Raw genomic sequence first — 22,079 nt, forward strand, 5'->3', positions numbered from 1 at the left:
TCACATATACACAGTGCTTGCTTACACACATTCTCCTTGCGCATGCACGAGATACTTGAACGTGCATACATCTTGCACCTGCATTTAAAACTTGCTCATACACATAGTTTTTGCTTATACACACACAAACTCCTTGCTCAATATAATTCTTAATAAAACAATCTAATCTAAATCATACATGTGATACAATTGCACATATACACATAGTATGTGCACATATCTCCATGTCTTTGATAGTCAACGAATGTGCATGTTTGTCTGTGAGCCATGGCAATTTTCAGTGCACCTGGAAATTCAGTATAATGAGAAAGGCAGTTTTGGAAAGTTGTGTTTCATATGTTTGTGCAAGCAAAGTTGTGTTTCATATGTTTGTGCAAGCACATTGTACTTGCGCAAGTGTTTCAATAATTACACCCTAGGCAGCCACCCATGAGTCTCACCCTTGCTTGCTCACACATCTGGTCAACAATGAGACGGTCGACCCTCGTTGGGTTTGTTGGCATTTTGGGCAGGGCACTATTGTTTACCAATGGAATCCATGGCCCAGGAAATAACATGGCCAGAGTGACTTCCATCTACAATAGAACACATGCAATTATTCACCAGCACGAGAACATGACAAATGAAATTACAACAGCAATTGAAGAAATCTGTCATTTACTCAATTCAAACTTTAAATTTGTACCTTTTTTCTCTCAAATACCAAATACCTCCACTGCTCATAGCATTCATCCAGGTAAAAGTGAAACTGGTTCATGGATTCTTCCTGACTCTTAATTTTCAAGACAGATTCCATGTCAGGATTAATGTTCTCTCTGCTGCACCCTCTCAGATCAGTAAAGTAGCGATTTAAAGCTATCAAATCAGCTGGCAACATGTCACCACAGTCCATAGGGGGAGCACTGCTTCTGCTGGCCAGAGAGGATCTGAAGCTAGAGGAGTTAAAAGGGACCTGCCGAGAATTTTGCCTGGGTTCACTTGGAGGACACATGTAAGGCAGGAACTGTGGGGTCTTCCCTACACTGACTGCTACATTTTGTCCATCAAATCTCTCAGAGTTGCATATGTTCCCCATGAGATCAAATAGGGAGTTTTGTGGGGGATCCTCATTCTTGGCTCCATCTCTCATGATAGTTCTCTTTTGGGGTGTTGTGTTGCAATCCAAGTGCCGTGTGGGGAAGCTTTCCCCCCAAAAGTCTCCCATATAGGTGCTGCTTCTGTCCAGCTGCATGACTGAGTCATCATGGCCCTTCCTAATACTGTCCACATCGGTTCCCACCTGGGCCTGTCCTATCCAACAACTGACATTTGGCTCATCCCAAAGACTGTAGTCTCGAGGGTGTATTGGGGCTCTTTGCATGGCATGAGGAAGCTGAGGTGATAACTCCGATGCAGACTGAGATATCATTCTGGATGGGTTAGAGGGCACCCAGGTTTCCCTGGGTAACCTGAGCTGGTTATGTGGCTGGCTCGGCAGGCTATAATACTGAGAAGACTGATCGGTGGTGAAGGTCATAGGGGGACAGGTGTCTTGAGGGATGAAGCCTAATGGATCTTGAGAATTTAAACCCACCTGAAAGGTATCTTTTCTAACCCCTTCATCTTGATCCATCTTCATTGCTCCAAACTGTCCTACCAGCTCGTTTTGTATCTGCACTTTAGGAGTAGTGTATGATGACATAACAGGATGGGTAAATTTCTCCTGTTCAACTATGTGGTCTTCATTGTACTGCCTGTTCGTGTTGTGGTACTCTCTGCCATGTAAGTGATCCTGCTCACCAGTTATGAAAGCTTGAAAATTGCTTACTAGTTTGTTGTCTTCTTGAGGTAAGTGCTGCCTGTTTCTAATGGGGCTCACACTGCTTTGGCAGGAGTTGTCTTCATAATACGGATCAAACAATAGGCTGCTCATCTTGCTCTGAGGTGCTGAGGCACCATTCAAGTCAAACAAATCAGAGAACTCATACTTCCCTCTGTCTTTATTAGGGGGACTAACATATTTAGATTGTCTCATCTTTGACAGATACGAGTTTTCAGCACTGGGAACTGGTAGACCTGGGGGCCCAGGCAGTTGTAAAAAGTGGGAATAGGTGTCCATGTCTCCATTGCAGAGAGTAAAATTCTTATTGGTATCAAAGCCACTGAATTGCTGACGAACGTTTTTATGATCTACAGCTGTGTTCTGGCCTGGTGCTTTACTGAGCGATCTGGGGTATGTGTGGTTGAGTAGAGAGACAGGGTTTTGTTTTGTGTTTGACTCTGACTGAATGTAGTGCAGATCATCTTCTCTTGTTGTCTTCAGAGACCAGATTGTCTCAAGTTTAGATGAGTTCCTAAAAGGACAATGTAGGACTTACTTTAACCTCAACATTTGCAAAAGTAATTAAAAAAAACTGCATCAACAGCTGATTTTAATGGAAATATATACATATGTACATATTGGAAAGATCTGATAGAGTAGCACTACATCATACCTTTAACTTTTAAAATGCTTCTTAAAGTCCCATTCCAGTCACATTTACTTATATGTAATTGTAAGATGAACAAAACACACTTTTCAACTGTATTTCTACCAAATAACTGAATACATAGATTTTCTACATCAATGATTCCATGAGTTGTCAAGTCTATTTTAATTACAACAGGTGTTTGATAGATACACTACATGGCCAAAAGTATATGGACACCCAAACAGCACACCCATATGTGCTTGTTGAAGATCTTATTCTAAAACCATCGATGTTAATATGGACATGTTGCCCCCTTTGCTGCCATTAACAGCTGCCACTCTTCTGCGAAGGCTTTCCATTAGATTTTGGAATATGGCTGCAAGGGATTCACTCCTATTCAGCCACAAGAGCGTTGGTGAAGTCGGGCACTGATGTTGGGGAGAAGGCGTGGCTTGCAGTCGGTGTTCCAGTTCATTCCAAAGGTGTTCGATGGGGTTGAGGTCAGGGCTTTATGCAGGCCAAACTTGGCAAACCATGCCTTTATAGACCTGACTTTATGCAATAGGGCATTGTCATGCTGAAACAGAAAAGGGTCGTCCCCAAACTGTTTCCACATAGTTGGAAGCACACAATTGTCTAGATGTCACTGTATGTTGTAGCATTAAGATTTCCCTTCAGTGGAACTAAGCAACCTTGTCCAAACCATGAATAACAGCCCCAACCCATTAACCCTCCTCTACAAATCTTTACAGATGGCAATATGCATTCAGGCAGGTAGCATTCTCCAAGCATCGACCAAACCCAGATTGGTCCATCAGACTGCCAGATAGTGAAGTGTGATTCATCACCCCAGAGAACCCATTTCCAATGCTCCTGAGTCTAATGGCAGTGTGGTTTACATCACTCCATCCGCAGCCGATGGTCGGTATTACGCATGGTGATCTTAGGCTTGTTTGTGGCTGCTTGGCCATAGAACCCATTTCATGAAGCTCCCAATGATCAGTTCTTGTGCTGACGTTGCTTCCAGAGGCAGTTTGAACCTTGGTTGTGAGAGTTTCCACCGAGGACAGATGAACTTCAGCGCTCGGCAGTCCCGTTCTGTGGTCTTGTGTGGCCTACCACTTTGTGGCTGAGATGTTGTTGCTCTAAGACGTTTCCACTTCACAATAACAGACTTACATTTGACAGGGGCAGATCTAGCAGGGCAAAATTTGATGAACTGACTTGTTGAGAAGTTGGCATCATAGAATACTGCCACAATGTAAGTAACTGAGCTCTTCAGTACAATCAATTCTACTGCCAATGTTTGTCATCAGAGACCACATGGCTGTGTGCTTGAGTTTATGCATCTACCAGCAATGGATGTGGCTGAAATAGCCAATTCCACATTAGAAGGGTGTCCACATACTTTTGGCCATACAGTGTAAATTGAATACAAACCAAACATGGAGGTGAAAATGTGAATTTTAAACACAGGACACGTCTTACAATGTACTATATAGCAATATTATATTAATTTAAATGTGCATCTTGATGTGGTGGATTTCTACAACTGCAAAAAAAAAGTAACAAATATTCAGCTTTTATAGCCCGGCAGTCCATGTTATCTAGCACCTGAATTGTTTACCTTTCAGTGGCTCTATGCTACTGCTTTTTCATTAAATGAACACAGTATAGGCTAGGTTTTCAAGTTTCAGTTAAGTCAGACTGGCTGACCAAAGTGTTACCCTCTCTTTGATTATTGGTCATTATCATTGAAGTTAATTGGAGGAATGTTATCTCGTGTAATACAAAGGAAATGGGCACCGCATGTAAATGTGATATCTGGTTAAAAAAAACAATAGTCCTGTGTTTTCTAATGAAAGGTACCTATGGTTGTCATAAATTGTGCTGTTTGGAAGTTGTCTGTAAACTCACTTTCAAGAGACATTGACACCCAGGTATTGTACAAAAACAGACATCAACAATCTACTTAACTAGGTAGTGCAAGCTAATGACATACTGAGAACTAGCTAATAGCACACCACAGACTAGCAAATGGCTAACAATTGTTCATGGAGGGGTGCAAGCTGGCTGCAACTATAAAAGGTATTTTTTTAATTATGATATATAACAAAATGAGTTTTTCCCATTGCAAACCCAACACAAATCGTATGTTTGCCATTGAGTTTAACTTAATAAAATGTTTTAAAAAAATTGATACCCTGATTTTTGGCTTTTATCACAAATATACACCCTGACTACCCCCTTTACTTACTGATGGCTGAAAAATCATGTTTTTTCACAAGAATGAGCCTTTAAAACCATTAATTAACTGGCCCTTTGTTCATTCTTGTGGTATTGTTACAATGCGGGTTTAAAATATCCTATTCAGATGACTGTAAAACTTGAAAAAACATACTGCTCAGCATGGTAGCTGTCCAGTGGATCTGCGTCATCCAAAATATTTGACACCAGACCATATAAATCAGTCTCTGCCTCACACTCCATTCCATCATTGAGATTCCTTGAAGATTGAAGAATAAGTTCAAAGACATGACTTTTTAGTTTTCATCTTGACAAAGCATCTGATCTTAACTTTTGGCAAGATACAACAAACAATTATGTAACCCTCCTGTTCATTTTATGCTGCACTTCAACATAGCATTGGTGCACTAATCTCTGTGCATGCATATTAAGTACAATGCAAAGAGTGCAAAACAAAGCAACAAAATATATTTTTTGCCCTTGAAAAATTGATCATGGCTCAATACCTTGTCTTTGTATTTTTCTGCGTGCAGTGAGTTGGTTCAAAGGCATCATCAACACCACAAGACCAAGGTATGTAGGATGCAGTGTCCTGTTCTGGCAGTATGAAGTTAGGGATGGGGATGAAGGGCTGTGCCAGACACGCATTATTTTCAGCATCTCCATTTCCATTAGCCTGTAAGGAAATAAAAGGTACTTACCACGTTTTGCTGCATGCTAAATTGCAGCTTATGGAGATGCAAATTAATTAACTACAATATTTTCCAACGCAAAAGAGTGTTCCTTGTCCAGGTGTATATTGATCTGCCCTGCACACTATAATTTACAACGTGTAATTATAGTGAACAGACATTCTGGGATTTATCGAACCAACTAGCCCCTTATAGAGCTTTTTGAAATCAAAATACCTTTAGAAAAATGGTGACATAATTATCCCAAAATCTTCCCATTTTGATATTGTTGAAGAATTGATTATGAAGTCAACTGTGATGCTTCAATAAAACTGTTTTCAAGGAAAAGGTAATCTTCTGCAGATACCATAGAAAAGCACTAGCACGGTTCTAATTAAATTGTTGTTACTAAGCTATTATGTGAAAACAGCAAAGCTTTGCCATTCTTGTTTGTTTGTTTTGTTTTGTTTTGTTGTTTTTTTTTTAGTACGTGTTTGAACGTGGGAATTTGATGCAAACGCGCTCTGATGTTGATTTTACCCTTTGCGGCACTATCTATCTGGAAAACAACACCAATGATTTATTGTTAAAAACCTGGTGCGCATCGCAGAACTTAACATGTTCGGGAATACCGGTAAAGCTAATGGTTAAATGTTGCCTTGGCTAATAGCTCAAATTGCTCCAAAATGATAATTCTTCACAGGATTGTCTGTCATGATTAGGCCGGCCAGTGCCGCAAGCTAGCTGGTGTTAGCCTAGTAGCTCATTTAGCTTAACTAGTTACGACCAATTAAACGTCGCTTGCTCGCTAGTTACAGCAAGTTCTCATAAATTAATGCTAGCCTTCTGAGAATTAGGCAACTTACCTCCATAACTAAAGCGAGCGAAAACTTTTTGTAGATAAATAATTTAAATGTTCAGGACTTAATTATTATTTGTTCTTCCCCCCACAGATAACACCGATTTAAGTTCAAGTTAACGGGAGACGGTCTCGAGCTCAGCCAGAAAGCCCGCGTTGGTCGTTCTCGCGCCGCTCCTCGGTGTACGTGGGTGGGTCAGAGTGACAGCTTAGTATACGGCCCCATTCTATCGAACGGAACGGCTACCAGCTCAGGTCTTATAAAACGACCCATTGCGATGACAGTCAGTACTGCGTCAGTACTGCGTACTTGCGTCTACTTCCTATCGGTGGTATGTCGAAGATATTTTTCATAAGGAGCTGTGTCATTACTTTTCATCTCTGAAAATTACTATGGAGAAGAAGAATGTAGTGAAACCTTGCAATTTATTTGAGAATCTTGACCTTGCAGAGAACCCCTAGCGCCCCCCCACTCCCTATTTTTTTTGTTAAATGTATTAAAATTTCCATTATTTTCCTTTTTTTCCCCATTCTAACCTCTTGTTATACCTGTCTGTTTTGTATGTGCCCATTTCTAGGCTTGTCTGTTGCCTGGATAATTGTCAGACACCGTACCAAGCCAATGTATGCAAATACAAAAAAAAAGAACGTCGAAGCAATTTACGGTATACGCATTTTACTCGTTTTTGTAAAGAAAGTCTAACACAAGGTGCTAATGAAATAGAAGACTAAATTTTTCCTTATTGAATATCAACCCTTTTCCTGTTTTGATAAAGAATATCATGTAGGAATTTCTCTCATTGAGTGCACTAACGCGTGTGTCTTTTGTTCTCCTCATACAAAACCAACAGCCCGAGCAACATGGCGCTGCCCCAACCAGTCATCGTCGTAGCTCACTCTGTCACTGTCAACACTATCTTAAAGCGACCAGAACCGATTATGGTGAATTATTTCCATAGAGTCCGCTACATACGTCCCCTCAGAATTCACCATAATAGAAAACGTCAACGTGGGGGCGCGGATGGCCCGGCCGCAACGGCTTCGCCGTACAAGTGCCCAGGCCTTAGGGGCCCTGCTGCGGCGTGGGGGTAGGGCGGGGGGCGAAAGAACCTTAGGGGAGGTGGGGGCAGGGCAGGAGGGCGCCCCCACCGTGGGGACTGGGCAAGTCCAACAAGTCGGTGAGCCGGTTTGAGACGATCCAATGAGATGCGCTTTGGCTTGTTGCCGCCTTCCACGACAAAGTGCTTGGTCCCGGTCTCCAGGACGAAGAATGGCCCGCCGTAGGGAGGCTGCAGGGGTCCACGGTGGGCGTCGTGGCGGATGAAAACGTACTCCGCCGACTGCAGACTTGCGGGGATGTGAGACTGTTGGAGGCCGTGTTGCGAAGTGGGGACCGGTGCGAAAGCTCTGGCGTTATCCAGGAGCGTGGTCCGTTGATGGGCTGCAGACCAGGGAGCCGTGGTGTTGGGGACGAAATCCCCTGGGGACCCGCAGCGGCCGTCCGTAAACCAGTTCAGCCAGGCCCGTAGCCAGAAACATATTTTGGGGGGGGGGTCGGGCAACACTGCCGAAAGCTACCTGTAAATAAAATTCCCACACTGTATACTATAGCCTAATACCCAACCGTACGGTAAATGTCAACGTATTAATGGCCCATAGATAATCATCAATGCATTAATAAATAAAAGTGGGTCTTACCTTATAAAAGCAGGTCCAATCGTCTTTTTTGTCTGCAAAAGATGTCCAGTACCTCTTCCGGCGTCACCACAATGTCTCTGTGCTCCGAGAGCAATGTCAGTCCATTAAGCCGTCTTTCCGTCATTGTACTGCGCATTTTGTCCTTGATCCTTCCCAGACGGGAAAAACTTCTCTCGACATGGGCACTGGTGACAGGAAGCGTGGTCAAAACGCGGAGAAGCTTGAAGATGCTTGGAAACAACTCACTGTTACAGGCATTTAATGCCTCAATGGCATTTTGTGGAACATAAGTTGCATCTTTCCATTTATCCCGCCAGGTGTCAGTTTCTGACTTTACAACTTCCAGATGCGGTGACACTTCATCAGGATACAGGTTGGAGAGCGCTTGAGCTGAGCTGTCGTTCAGCATGCTGACCTTAGATGGCAGTAAGGAGCAGAGGTTGGACGTCACATTTCTGTGTTTGCTGACGCGTTCCTTCATCTGTGATGAATAAAAGTCAAGCATGACTATGAAAAGCTTTTGCCGGTAGTGATTTTCACATGCCTTCAATGGATCATCATTGGAGTCCATTCCTCTTCGTGGTCGAAATTCAACCCCATACTTGGCTGCTTGGGAAGAGGTCTTTTGGGAAATCTGCCTGAACTCCATCTCAGAGTTAGCCCTCATCTCATCTACCTGCTTAATAACAGCATCAGCAGCTGAAACGCAACTCACCAAGTCACAATTTTCCTTCTGAAGGAAGGTGGACAGGTGGTAGGTTTTTGCAAGCATCTTCTCACTCACATTCATGGACAGCATGAAATCTGCATTGTCAATTGAATTAAAGAGCTGAGTGGCTTTGACAGATGTGTCTCCTGTGAAGGTTTCACTGATTTTCTGCAGGCTGGATCGCACAGGGTCTAAAAGCTCGTTGAATGTAAATATTGCGTCGTGGCGTTCGACCCATCTCGTTTCACACAACTTCGTCAGTCGCGTTTTCTTGCAGTCGGGTAAAAGACGCTCCGTCTCGTGTCGCAGACTGGCAGACCGCAAAGCCCAATCAAGGAAAAAAGTGCACATTTCCGAGACAATTCCAAAGCAGTTTCGCACCATTTGTACAGTGCAGCACTTGTTTAGGACCAAATTCAAACTGTGGCTGGCACAGTGCACATAAACTGCTTGCTTGTGCTTCTCTTTGATTTTAGCTTGGGCACCATTTAAACGGCCACTCATGGCAGATGCGCCGTCGTATCCCTGGCCACGTAAAAACTGTAAATCAACGCCTGCACTTGTCAACTGACTTTCGATTGAATTGGCGATTGCCTCCCCGGTTAACTTCTCGATATCAACAAAGGACAAAAAATCCTCTTTGATGCTATATTGGCTGTCATGCTGGTTCACGTATCTGACACAGACAGAAAGCTGCTCCCGCCCTGAAACATCTTTCATTTCATCTGCCAACACAGCGAAACACTGCGCGGAGTTTACTTTCTGCACCAGTTTGTTTGTTATCACATCTCCAATTATGCTGATTATTTCATTTTGTACATCAGGACTGCAGTAGCTAGCATTTGCTGCACATTTACTCAAGTGTTGTAACAGTACTGTGTCGCCAGATGTAGCCCTAAACCTGAGTAAAGCCCTGAAATGTCCGTCATTGTGAGTTGGCTCATTCAATGTCACTGGTCCTGAATCAATATCACCTCTCAGGGCGAGTTCTTGGCGACCGCAAAAAATCAACGTTGCAATGATGCTTTTGAGTTTTTCTCTATTTTCTTGGACTCGCTTTTTTCTCTCAGAATCTAGCCTCAGTGAAATTGCATCCATTTTATTGTTGAGAACCATTTGGAAATTGTCTGCTTTCAAACATGCATCCTTGTGATTTGCCTTTTGTGCATGGTCTTTGATCGTCTCTAAAGCATGTTTCCAGTCTGAGAAGTGGACATTAATTAGCTTGCCAGCTTTTCTGTGCCCTCCCTTGCCCACATGCTTGACTGCAAACGCAACACAGTGCTTACAGAAACAACCGTCGGACCTTGTTGAGTATACTAGCCAGCTAAACTGGTCAATCCAATGACGTTGGAAACGTAGTTTACCTCCTAGTTTTGTGGGGAATGTTTGTCCGATATTGGCCGTCCAGTCCAGTGAGTATATTTCTCTTCTCTGTTCGTCTGATATTCTCCCACCAATATAATCCACAAAGTCGTGTGAAAACGTTTCCGAGGTAGAGGACGGCGGGCGGGTCTGCTAACTCTGGCTCCGTTTCCGAGGAGGAGGGCAGTGGGTCTGCTAACACTTGCTCCGGGAAATCGGTAACGTTAGTGACCAGATCATCTGTAATGTTCTTTTTTTTCTTTTTTGAGTCGGGACACGTTGAAACAAAAAAATCACTGGTTTTACGAACATTAACTTTACTGCTCTTGCCTGATTTACAGGTAGCTTTCGGCGGCTCCATTGCTTTTGAAAAGCAAACTATAGATCGACCATTTAGCTAGCATAACCAGTGGCAGGTTGCTTAGCTGACTCGTCAGAACCATGAGCCAATCAAAAGCGTGTGATTTTATTTGTTTTACGAAACAGACCAATAAGATACATCATGTTTGGAAATAAATTAACTGACAGGTTTAACGCCTGTCAGTCACGATAGATGCAGTGTATGAGTAGGCTAGAGGGGCGGTGACAAATAATCAAAACGATAACTAAATAATTATTGGTGCCATTTCAGACGGGCCGTGGGGTTTCGGGGGGGGGGGTTCAGACACGAAAACCACCTACCTGGCTACGTGCCTGCGAAGTAGGTACTCTCCATTTGGCAAGGAGCAAAAGTCAATACTCACTTCAGTCTAACGTGCAGCTGACAGAGGAGTCATCTGAAGTGGTGCGTGAGACCGTGTCGTGTTTGTTACTGCCTGGCAGGCAAGACAGGTTTTGATGCAGTCCTCTGCTTTTTTGTCGATTCCTGGGAACCACACTTTCTCCCGGAGTAGTGTCTTTGTTTTCATCACCCCCTGGTGGCCTTCATGGGCGATGTCTATCACCCAGTTGTGCAGTGAGGAAGGTATTACAAGTTTATTCCCTCTCAGCAGGAGATCAGATGCAGACACCATTAGCTCTGATTTCTTTGCATGAAAACACCGGAGAACTGATTGCTGGGCTGGAGACATGTCCGCTGTTTGTTCCAGAAGAGTGTGCCACTGTCCAGTCCTGACAGCAGTCGTAACCCTTTGGAGGCATGGGTCAGATTGTGTGGCAGCATGAATCTCCTGTAGTGTCATGGCATGGGGCACATTGTGGTTGACGATGAAGCACACATGGGCTTCAGCCAGCTCAGTGGCATGTGTGTCCTTGGACTCAGGTGTGGAAACAGGGTGCCTGGAGAAATAGTTGCTGGGTTACCGGCACCTGCCCTGTAGGCCACAGAGAAGCTGAAGTTTTGCAGTTTCAGCAACCAGTGTTCGATTCTGGGAGGAGGGGAGGACGATGGCTTGTTGAACATGGGCACGAGCGGCTTGTGGTCTCTAACAACTGTGAAAGTGCATCCAAGTAGATAGAGCTGGAAGTGCAGGCAACCCCAAATCACAGCTAAGGCCTCCCTCTCAGTCTGTGAGTATCTCTGTTCCACAGGTGACAACGTTTTGCCGGCGTAGGCGAGTGTGTGTAGTCTACCATCAGAGTCAGTTTGGGTTAGAACAGCCCCAAGGCCTATAGGGCTTGCATCCATGACAACCTCTGTGTGTTTTGATTGGTCAAAGTAGGCCATGACTGTGTCGCTGCTCAGGGTACTTTTGAGTGTGTCGAATGCGGCCTGGTCTGCGGGAAACCAGTTCCAGAGTTGGTCCTTCTTTGTGAGCTCTCTGAGGGGCTGTATCAGGGTCACTAGATCTGGAATGAAGCGACCACAATATGTGACAAGGCCCACAGAACTGCGGACCTCTCCAGGATTCTGTGGGGTTGTGGTCTCCTTGACTGCTGCAGCTTTCTTGGGGTCTTCTGAAATGCCTTGGTCTGAGAACACATAGCCAAAGAACTCCAGCTTGGTTCTGTTAAATTCACACTTGCCAGCATTTAGTGTCAGGTTGCAGTCTCAGGCATGTGAGGACCTTCTCCAGGTTCTCATCGTGCTCCTGTTGGCTGGCACCGTACACCAGCATGTCGTCACTGACATTCAAAACACCTGGGATGCCAGATAGTGTCTCTGTGATGGTGTTTTGGAAAATCTCTGCAGCTGAGGACATCCCGAAGTGGAGTCTTTGATGAAAAGCAGCCTGCCAGGTCGGCCGACGCACATGGTCACTACTGAGCGGCGTTTCCAGGCGCGCTTGGCCTTGGGTCCAAACGTTGCGTGGTAAAAACACCAGCCGTGGTCCTGCCGCCATTGAGGAGCTGCTGCTGCGGCGGCGACTATTGTGTCTCCAGGCAGTGATGAAAATGATTGGGCAGGAAAAAGCGCGGCCGCGCGGCGCTATTAACCAGCCAGGAAAAAAAAATATCAGCCTCCTCGGCCAGAGCACGACAGTCAGCGATGGTGGTGTTGGCTAAAGCAGCTCGTACCTGAGAAGGTAGTTGTCGCAGAAGAGTTGGATAAAGAGGAAGTCGGGCTTATGCTCTCCCATGAGATCCAGCATCCTGTTCATAAGTTCAGACGGCTTACTGCCACCGAGCCCCTATAGAGAGAAAAGCCGGCTGGCCCGCTCAGCGTCATAAAGTTCAAAAGTTTTCAACATGTGAGCCTCGGGTGTTTCGTATTTATCCTCCTGCGGAGGATTTTTGAGGAGACTCACCACTCTGGTTGCTGCTGAACTGCCGAGAGCCGACACCACATAATTGCATTTTGTGGAGTCCGCGGTGATTTCCCGCAATGCGATCTGCGCTTCTGTCTAGGCGAACCAAGCACCAAGCCGAGGCTGACGACTCCCAGAACTCCGGCAGCTTGAGAGAAACTGCATTAGTCGTCATGTTCACGAAGAGTTGTCTCTGGAAACTTCCAGCAGACAAACGTTGGGGTCACCAATGTGGGAATTGCAGGAAAGTAGAGACGGACAGTATCTCTCATTGACTAAATGAACGCGTGTGTCTTTTGTTCTCCTCATACAAAACCAACAGCCCGAGCAACATGGCGCTGCCCCATCCAATCATCGTCGTAGCTCACTCTGTTAACCCGGAAACACTTTCTTAAAACGACCAGAACCGATGATGGTGAATTATTTCCATAGAGTCCGCTACAATCAAATTCAGTGGAGCCAGTTTCGTCATCCATTTACAAAAAATGCTGGTAAAACACTTGCATTGCTTGAGTAAAGTAATAGTTTAAAAAAAAACTAAAATTACCCTAACTATTGATTAAATTATGAAAATTATATATACATATATTAATGTATATTGTTGACGCTGTCATTTCTGAGGACAGGAATACCGGCTCAACTAGACTAATTTCACGAAGGAAAAAACACATGTGCACTTCATCGGTGTTGCTGTAACCGGAATGGTTTCTTTAGTTTGCAGTGCACTCTAATAGACCACAGGTCAACATAACAGCTCCATCTAGTGGTGACATCAGAATAAGAGCACATACACATAATCTTGGCCTAGCCAATATTCTAACATCCCCACTTGCTCCATAGTATACACATCAGTCACAAAACATTTATATCCCAAACATATATCTTACAAATTTTTCAATCTTGAATTGCGTTACAGGCTTGGTCATAACATCTGCAACAATATCTGCTGTTGGACAGTCAGTATCACTATATCCCTCAAGTTTGAGTTTTTCATCACTTTTCTTGTAACACAACTTCTGGTTGATTGTGCCCTTTAAGTATCTTAACACCTGTTTGGCTGTTACCCGGTTTTGTTCTTTTATTGCATAAACCCAGCGACCCCCCCCCCCCACTGCTTTTTTACATTCTGGCTGTAACCAGGTTAAAATTAATGTTTTTATTTTATTTTGTTTGAGTATGAAATATCACCAAATCCTGTCTGTGTGCTGTTATTTGTGTTTACTACATTTTATTTTATGTCATTATTTACTTTTATGTATGTTTTATAACGACCGTCATATACTTGTGCTGTCGCTTTAAGAGAGAGGTCTTGTGGGTACACGGAAGAGGGAACGCGGGAGAGGCCATTTTTGTTTTGTGGGAGGAGTCTCAAGCAGCGATCGAGCCGAGCCACGCGTGTTTCTCACCGTAGCACAGTTTTGCTGGTTGAGGAGAACGTAACCTTGAGTATCCCTGTAAGAAGATACTGCAAGCTGTGGGATAAAATACTTGTTTATCCTTTCGTGGACGGTTTCTCCTTCTAACGCACACGAGTGAAGTCCGGGGCAGTGGTTGAGCTTCAACCCCCACGTCCGTAAGAAACACCGCTCCAACTGGAGGACTGGACGTTTGTCGAAGGGTTTGAAACCAAAATAAATGGCAAGGTGGGCCAAATAGAGTCCTGTGTGTCCCCCCTCCTTCCTTGATCATGATGATGATGATGATGATGAGAGACTGAGGGCCCCCCACAACACCTGGGGCCCCGCCCAAAATAGAACACAACGCAGAGCTAATGATGAGAGTGACGGGCGTGCAGCAGGCTGACCAGCATAGAACAGCATAGGACTGCCCCCGTTACATGGTGGTGTGGTCACTGTGAAAGTATCATTTTCCATAAGAGATTCCATTTCCACCTTCATAGCACTAGCCCACATTTCTGACTTTATTGAGTTCATGGCTTCTTTGAAGGTTTGTGGCACATTAAAGGCCACTCTGTAGCAGTAGTCAATAATGGTTAATATCTGGTCATTACACTTGACTTCACATTCATAGTCTTCCTAGTACTTTGGAGTTTTCATATCTCTTTTGGGGTAACGTGCCCCATGACTCTCTCCTCTCTGTTCTGTCAGAGTGTCCTCATTACTCTCTGGATCTTCAATTTTTGGCTCCTGGCTCTCTTTTGGACTCTGGTCAGCCATCTTGGCTTTTGGCATGAGGGATACATATTCCTTCCCATGAAAATCATCATCAATCCTTTCTGGATGTGTCTGAGTTTGGCGTTCAATGCCACTTTTTGTGACAAATTTGACTAGCCTGTGTTTTAGGACCTTCCCTGTGTTTGGGTAGTAGACTAGGTATGATGGGCTATTCTTATCATATCCTACAAAAATCCCCTTTTCACACCGTGAATCTAACTTTTTCTTGTCTTGCTTGTACGCATAGCACACTGATCCAAACACTCTCATCTTTGACACATCAGACTTTTTCCCGGTCAGCATGTAGTATGGAGTCTGTTTCATATGCCTATTGTAGCACCTGTTCCGAATTACTGCAGCAGCCATGACAGCATATGTCCACAACTTCTTAGGTAAGTTGCTCTCGATTAACATACACCTTGCCATTTCAAACAGTGTTCTCCAATTCCTCTCAGCACTCCTATTTTGATGGGGTGAGTAAGGTGCTGAAGTCTCATGTCTTATGGCATTCTTACTAAGTAAAGACTGAAAATCATGCCCTGTGACCTCTGTGCCATTGTCTGACCTTATACACCTGACCTTGTTCTTCCCGTAGGGGGCAGTGTCAGCTATGAACTTTTCAGTAGCTTTGGCAGTATCACTCTGTTTTCAGGAAATACACTTAAGACTACCCCTGAGTGATCATCAGTAAACGCCAGAGTATATCTGAACCCATCTTTTGCCTCTTGCTCTATGGGGCCCTATAAGTCAGTGTGAACTAAATCAAGTGCTGCTTTTGCCCTGGCTCTCCGTTTCTACTCTGAGCAAATTTCCTTTGTGTGCACACTTCAGTTTAGTTTAGACTTACATGTTCCCTTAATTTTCATTCCCTCTACAGTGTTCAGGTAGTAAAGTCTACCATCCTTGTGGATGAGGTGGTTGTGTCCTTTCCGAAAGTTGACTGCAGCTCCATTGCCAGTCGCTGCTTTAACAGAGAAAATGTCTTGTGGATATCATGGAATATACAGCGCCTTCTTCAGCGTTGTCTTCACCCGGTGACCCTCACTGTCCAGCAGGCAGACCTCCGCTTCACCTCTCTTCAGCGCGACACCGCTTGTTTTCGTCCCGTCAGCCAACTCCAAAACGTGTGGCTCTGGCTGGAAACTGTCATCAAACCTCCTAAACTTTCCGATGTCGGCGATCATGTGTGACGTTACGCCCGTATCCACCATCAGACCCCTCTGTTTTACTCCGCTGACCTGACAGTCATCAATTTTGAAAGCGAAAGTGTGATCCTCTGCATCCACTGCTTGTTTCACGTTGTCTCGTCTTATCCGTCTGCACGTTGCGTCTCTGTGAGTGGAGCTCTGGCAAACACTGCACCACCGTCTCTGTGCTTGACGCTCGCCTCCAGTAACGTTGCATGTCCGGGCTTTGTGTCCCTTTTGGCCGCAGTTGTAGCAGGTTATCTCCGAGCTCTTTTCTTTCTCTCTCCTCCTCACTCTCGTCGTTGAGCTGCTTGGCTTCATCACGTCGTCATCATTCGGGTTGCCATTAAACTTCTCCGTGCTCTCATAACTTCTCAGCTTAGTTTTGAACTCCGCAAACGTTGTCTTCTCATCACCCTGCGTTATGTGGATGGAAAACAGCTTAAATGTTTCGGGCAGGCCTCTCAGAATCATAGCAATTAACAGTCCGTTGCTACGAACCTCGTCTGCATTTCCCAGCGCTGTTATAGCCGTTTCTGCACGAATGATGTATTCTGTGACGGTCTCATTTGCCGCTTTCTGGAGAGATGTTAGCTCTGTGTAGAGGCTCATCACACGTGGCTTCCCTTTGCCAGCGTAGTGGTCACTCAGTATCGCCAACGCTCTTCTTCCATCGTCGGCGGCTTCTCTCATAATCAGGGAGAGACTTTTGTCGTCCAAAAATTGTATCAATTCAGCATATGAATCTTCATTTTTCTTTGCATCTTCGGCGACCACGTCCTCATTTTCGTCGTCATCTGGCTCTTGTAATATGGTCTCTTTAAGACCCAGCAAACGCAGATGGCCTAAAAACTTGGTTTCCCATAACTCGTAATTTTTCTCATCTCCGTCGAAGCATAGTCTGTACCTTCGGCTTCCACCTTCCCTTCTGGGCCCACAACCTGCTGACGTTGTCATTTCTGGAATACCGGCTCAACTAGACTAATTTCACGGAGAAAAACCACACGTGCATTTCATCGGTGTTGCTGTAACCGGAATGGTTTCTTTATTTTGCGGTGCACTCTAATAGACCGCAGTGTCTCTTTAGTTTGCGGTGCACTAATGGACCAGAAAGATTACACTATTGACAATTAATTGTCAGGGGGCTAATAATTTTGACCTTAACTGTATTGCTTCCAAAAGAAAAAAAGACAAAATCTCCACTGAGATTGATTAAGATAATTTACTGATGCGTTGAATTGAAACAAGAAAAAACAAAAAGGAAAAGGCCAAAATTATTAGCCCTCTGACAATTAATTGTCAATATTGTAACATTTCTGACTCACAACTGACAACCTCTTATGGTAGTTCCTAACTAGGTTGGCACATGTCTCTTGAGGGATCTTAGCCCATTCTTCCATGGCAAATTTTTCCAGCTCATCCAAATTGCGTGGTTTTCCAGCATGGACATTAACCTTGAGCTCCTGCCACAGATTCTCAATAGGATTGAGATCTGAGCTCTGAGAGGGCGACTCCAGGACCTTGATTTTGGTGTCCTTCAAAAAGTTTTGGACCAACTTGGATGTATGCTTCGGGTCATTGTCTTGCTGGAAGACCCAGCAGCGACCTAAAGCTAGACTGGCAGCAGATTTCTTTACATTATCCTTAAAAATGTCAACATAATCTTCTTTCTTCATGATCCCATGCACATGAACAAGGTTCCCTGTGCCTGAAGCAGCAAAACAGCCCCACAGCATTATGCTCCCACCACCATGTTTAATTGTGGCAACTGTGTTTTTAGGGTTGAAGGCCTCTCCTTTCCTTCGCCAAACAAAAGCAACATCCATGTGCCCAAACAGCTCAAGTTTAGACTCATCAGACCAAAGGACAGACTTCCAAAACTCATGCCCATGTTTCAAATGTTCACAGGCAAACTTCAGTCTGGCTTTGATGTGCCGCTGTGTGAACAATGGAGTTTTTCTTGGACGATGACCTCGAAGCCCACCATGATGAGGAGCCCTCACAACAGTGTTCCTTGAAACATCAAGTCCAGAAGAGGCCAGTTCAGCAACAATCATCTTGGCAGAGACCCGGGGATTGTTGTTGACATCTCTTGACTATTTTCCTCTTTAAAGTTTTTTGAAATCTTGCACTTTCGACCACAGTCAGGTTTGTTTCTAACAGAACTTGTCTCCTTGTGCTTTGCAATGATGCAATGTATAGCTGTTCTAGACACTGTGAAATGCTTGTGTTACCGGCCTAGACCTAGGGGAATCTGGGCGGTAGCAAGGATCCACAGACAGTGGGTACTGTGGACCGGTGAGGTGAGCTGGGTAGATAAACTGTGGATCATAGAAGAGAAACGCATGAGTCCATGTTCACTCCAGCTCGAATCAGTTTATTCTGCTTAACATAAAACATTCAGTTCGTTTTAATAAATCATTTCCATGTATTTTACTGTATCACTCACTATACAGTACCAAGCAAACAATCACATCTCAAATAATAAACAATAACCCTCTTTGGCAATTTCGATAATATCCAAACGTCACCATTATAATATTATCAGTGACAAATAATACATCCATTTACAATGCACAATTGAATAAACATACAATTGAATAAACATACTGAAGAACACTATCTTTACTATAGAAACTTTCATGACTACTGAACTCTCCTGCCGTAATCTGCACCCGCTCCCCTTTCTTTCTCTCCCTCCCTCTCTGCACGGCTCCATGCGCGCGCGCACGCACCCACACACACACTGCCACGGTGCACGTGCACATCTCACTCCCAGAGCGCGGGACATACAATCTCAATGGAAATCGCGGGAGCTAAACATTTCTCAAAATGTACACTTTTCACATAGTACTACCCTTAACTTAGTAACACATTCCTACAAACTTGCATCTCGCTATGTCTCCTGACATTATTATGAGATTGCCTTTCACGTTTCACGACTTCGTTGCTAGCAACGAACCTAGACTGGCTAACCACCAGCATAGAGTTCGTCACATCCAAATCAACACATAAATCAATTCCCAAAACATTGGACACTACCAGCACTTGCTATCAACTATCTCGTTAACTTTTTCATGAACCAACCAAGTGCTTAATGTATTGGTGCAGTGTACCTGTGGATCATAGAAGAGAAACGCATGAGTCCATGTTCACTCCAGCTCGAACCAGTTTATTCTGAGCTGGTTAGGAAGCTGGGAGTAGCTTGACTCCGGGGATCCACAGAAGCGCTACAGCGCCATCTACTGGCTTGGTGGAGAAACACCCTTACTGCATTGCAATCACGTATCTAAGTTAGATCTAAATCTAAAAAATAGGGGGGGTATAGTTTTTAAGATAAACTTTTCATTGAGGCTATTTTCAATCCTTTACACTCTCCGCTGCTTTTAGAGATGTCTCCTGACATCTAGAACAAAACTAACGTCTTTAGTCAGTGTCCCTCACATCTCTAGCATGTCCACACTGCTTGCGTAGGATAGTAACAGATTTCAGGGATAACTTGATTAGGTCGGACTGGAGTATGGCAAACAGGACAGTATGACATTTGCTCCAAGTCTCCACGGTTGGTAAGTGGGCTGCCCTAGCTGGTCGTACACGAGGATATCTTTGGGTCTGACTTCTCGGGCAGACCTTCTCAGACTTGGCTCCTCGTCACCCGCTGACTCTGAAACAGACTCCATGATCATCCCAGGCTCCTCATCTGTTCCTTGGTCGCCGGTATCATTGTCCTCCGGTTGCTGCTGAACATCCATCGATGGAGGCATGTCAACCACAGGTGTTGGTACTCGTAATGGCTCTGGAGGTTCGTCTAGCGACCTCTCATCAACTTCAGCCTCTTGACGCCATGGCCGATACGCTGGTGCTACAGCTCTGAGCTCCCTGTGAGACTCAGCCTGACGGGGTGGACCTGTCATGGTCTCCCTTCGGTACACAGGCAAGTGCCGGAGGTTATATGAGAATTCTTCCTCATCCTCAGATTCACTAGAGTCTGCTGCCTCCCTGTAGCTTGCCTGTAGCTGTCTTGGTCTTTGTTTTCTCGTTGACTTTCCATGACAGTCCTGTTCATGTTCAAGTGGCAAGTCATTCACTGGTAGGAGGAGATTACGGTGAAGCGTACGGAGGGTCCCGTTCCCTGTTTGTACTCGGTACACAGGTCCGTCTTCAAGCCTTTCAACAACACGGTGACCCTTATCCTCCCAATATGCACGAAGTTTGCCTGGGCCACCTCTCTCTGACAGGTTTCTGACAAGCACATGATCCCCAGGCTGAAGCACAACTCCTTTGACACCTCGATCGTAGTGATGTTTTCCTTTCATTGAGCTCTTTTTGCTGTTTTCCGAGGCGATCTTGTATGCTTCCTGCATCCTAGAAGCCCATGTCTCTGCGCACTTCTCTCGCGTCTGTATCTCCTGCTCTGGTTCATGGTCAAAGAGCAGATCAATAGGCAACCTTGGAGCTCTTCCAAACAGGAGATAGAAGGGTGAGTAACCTGTTGCTTCATGCCGGGTGCAATTGTAGGCATGGACGATGTTTGGCAAATGATCTTTCCACTGAGCTTTCTTTTCCTCCTGTAGAGTGCAGAGCATCTGGAGAAGTGTCCTGTTCAGGCGCTCAACAGGGTTCCCCTACGGGTGGTAGGGAGTGGTTCGAGATTGGGCGATCCCCGCCAGCTGTTGGAGTCGATAGAAGAGCTTGTTCTCAAACTCCCTGCCTTGATCATGGTGCAGCTTTTGAGGGAAACCCAAACGTGGGATGAAGTCATAGACAAACATCCTCTCCGCCGCCGTCTTTCCCGACTTGTCCTTTGTCGGATAGGCTTGTGCGAACCGCGTGAAGTGGTCTACGAGGACTAAAATGTACTCGTAGCCTCCTCGACTTGGTTCAAGGTGGAGGTAGTCCACACAGATGAGCTCGAATGGACCGTTCGTTGTAATGGAGCCCATTGGTGCTTTCTCTGGAATGGTGGGCCGCTTCTGCTTGATACAGGAACACCGGTGGATGACGTAATCTTCAATCTCTCGCTGCATGAATGGCCAATAAAACCGCGGCCTTGCCAGGTGGGTGACCTTGTCAGCCCTGATATGCCCCATGTCGTTGTGCAGATGTTTCAGGACTGTTGACTTGAGTGTATTGGGAAGGACCAGTTGTTTATGTTGTCCTGTCTGTCTGTACAGAATCCCTTTGTCCAGTTTGAGTTTGTTCCATTCATGTACTAGTCTTATTGTTTCTGGTCCCATTTGTCTTTTGTCTTGCTCATTCGGATTCCATCCCCTCTGTAGCATTCCAGCCGGACTTTATTCAGACGATGCACTCCAATGACGACTGATGGGTCCATGGTGCGGTATCAGACCATTTATTGCAGCATTTTACTAGACACACCGTAGACACACCATAGAACCACCGTAAGAGCTGAAAGCATATACATAAAACAATCATTCAATTATATGTGCAACCACGTTTCCCCCATAGCTAGCCACCAGTACGGGGTGCATAGCACTAGCTAGCATTAGCTTATCATTAGCGATCTCCAAATCACAAAGAACACATTGTAAATAAAAACATAACGAAATTCGAATCAAATAGTCAATCGGCACTCATACCTGTTCGCCTTCCAGCTAGGTGCTAAATAAATGATGATGATCAATGAATTATAAGTTGTGAATTCGTTCTGTGCATAGCGAACACGACCATCGTGTTCAACTTTCAGTTTTGTTCTGCCGTTTTCTTGCAGCAGCGCACAACATCATGGGAGACCAGAGTTTTTCAAATAAAGGTCACATAACAAAAGGAAGTGTAATTCGCTGTTAATATCAATCAGGACTGTACTTTAGGCACCAAATACAAATCAATAATGAGCACCATACAAATCAATAATAATAAAAAATATTATGACAAAAGTATATGGGTCATTTACACTCCCACCAAATCATTAATGTTTCGAATATAGAAAATCAAGCATAAACAAAAACAAATGATTTCTCAACTCAAAATGACCATAAACCATAAGTATCGTGGGAAAGGAGTGTCAAGTA

The sequence above is a fragment of the Lampris incognitus genome, chromosome 10 (assembly GCF_029633865.1).
Source record: "Lampris incognitus isolate fLamInc1 chromosome 10, fLamInc1.hap2, whole genome shotgun sequence".
NCBI lineage: Eukaryota > Metazoa > Chordata > Actinopteri > Lampriformes > Lampridae > Lampris > Lampris incognitus.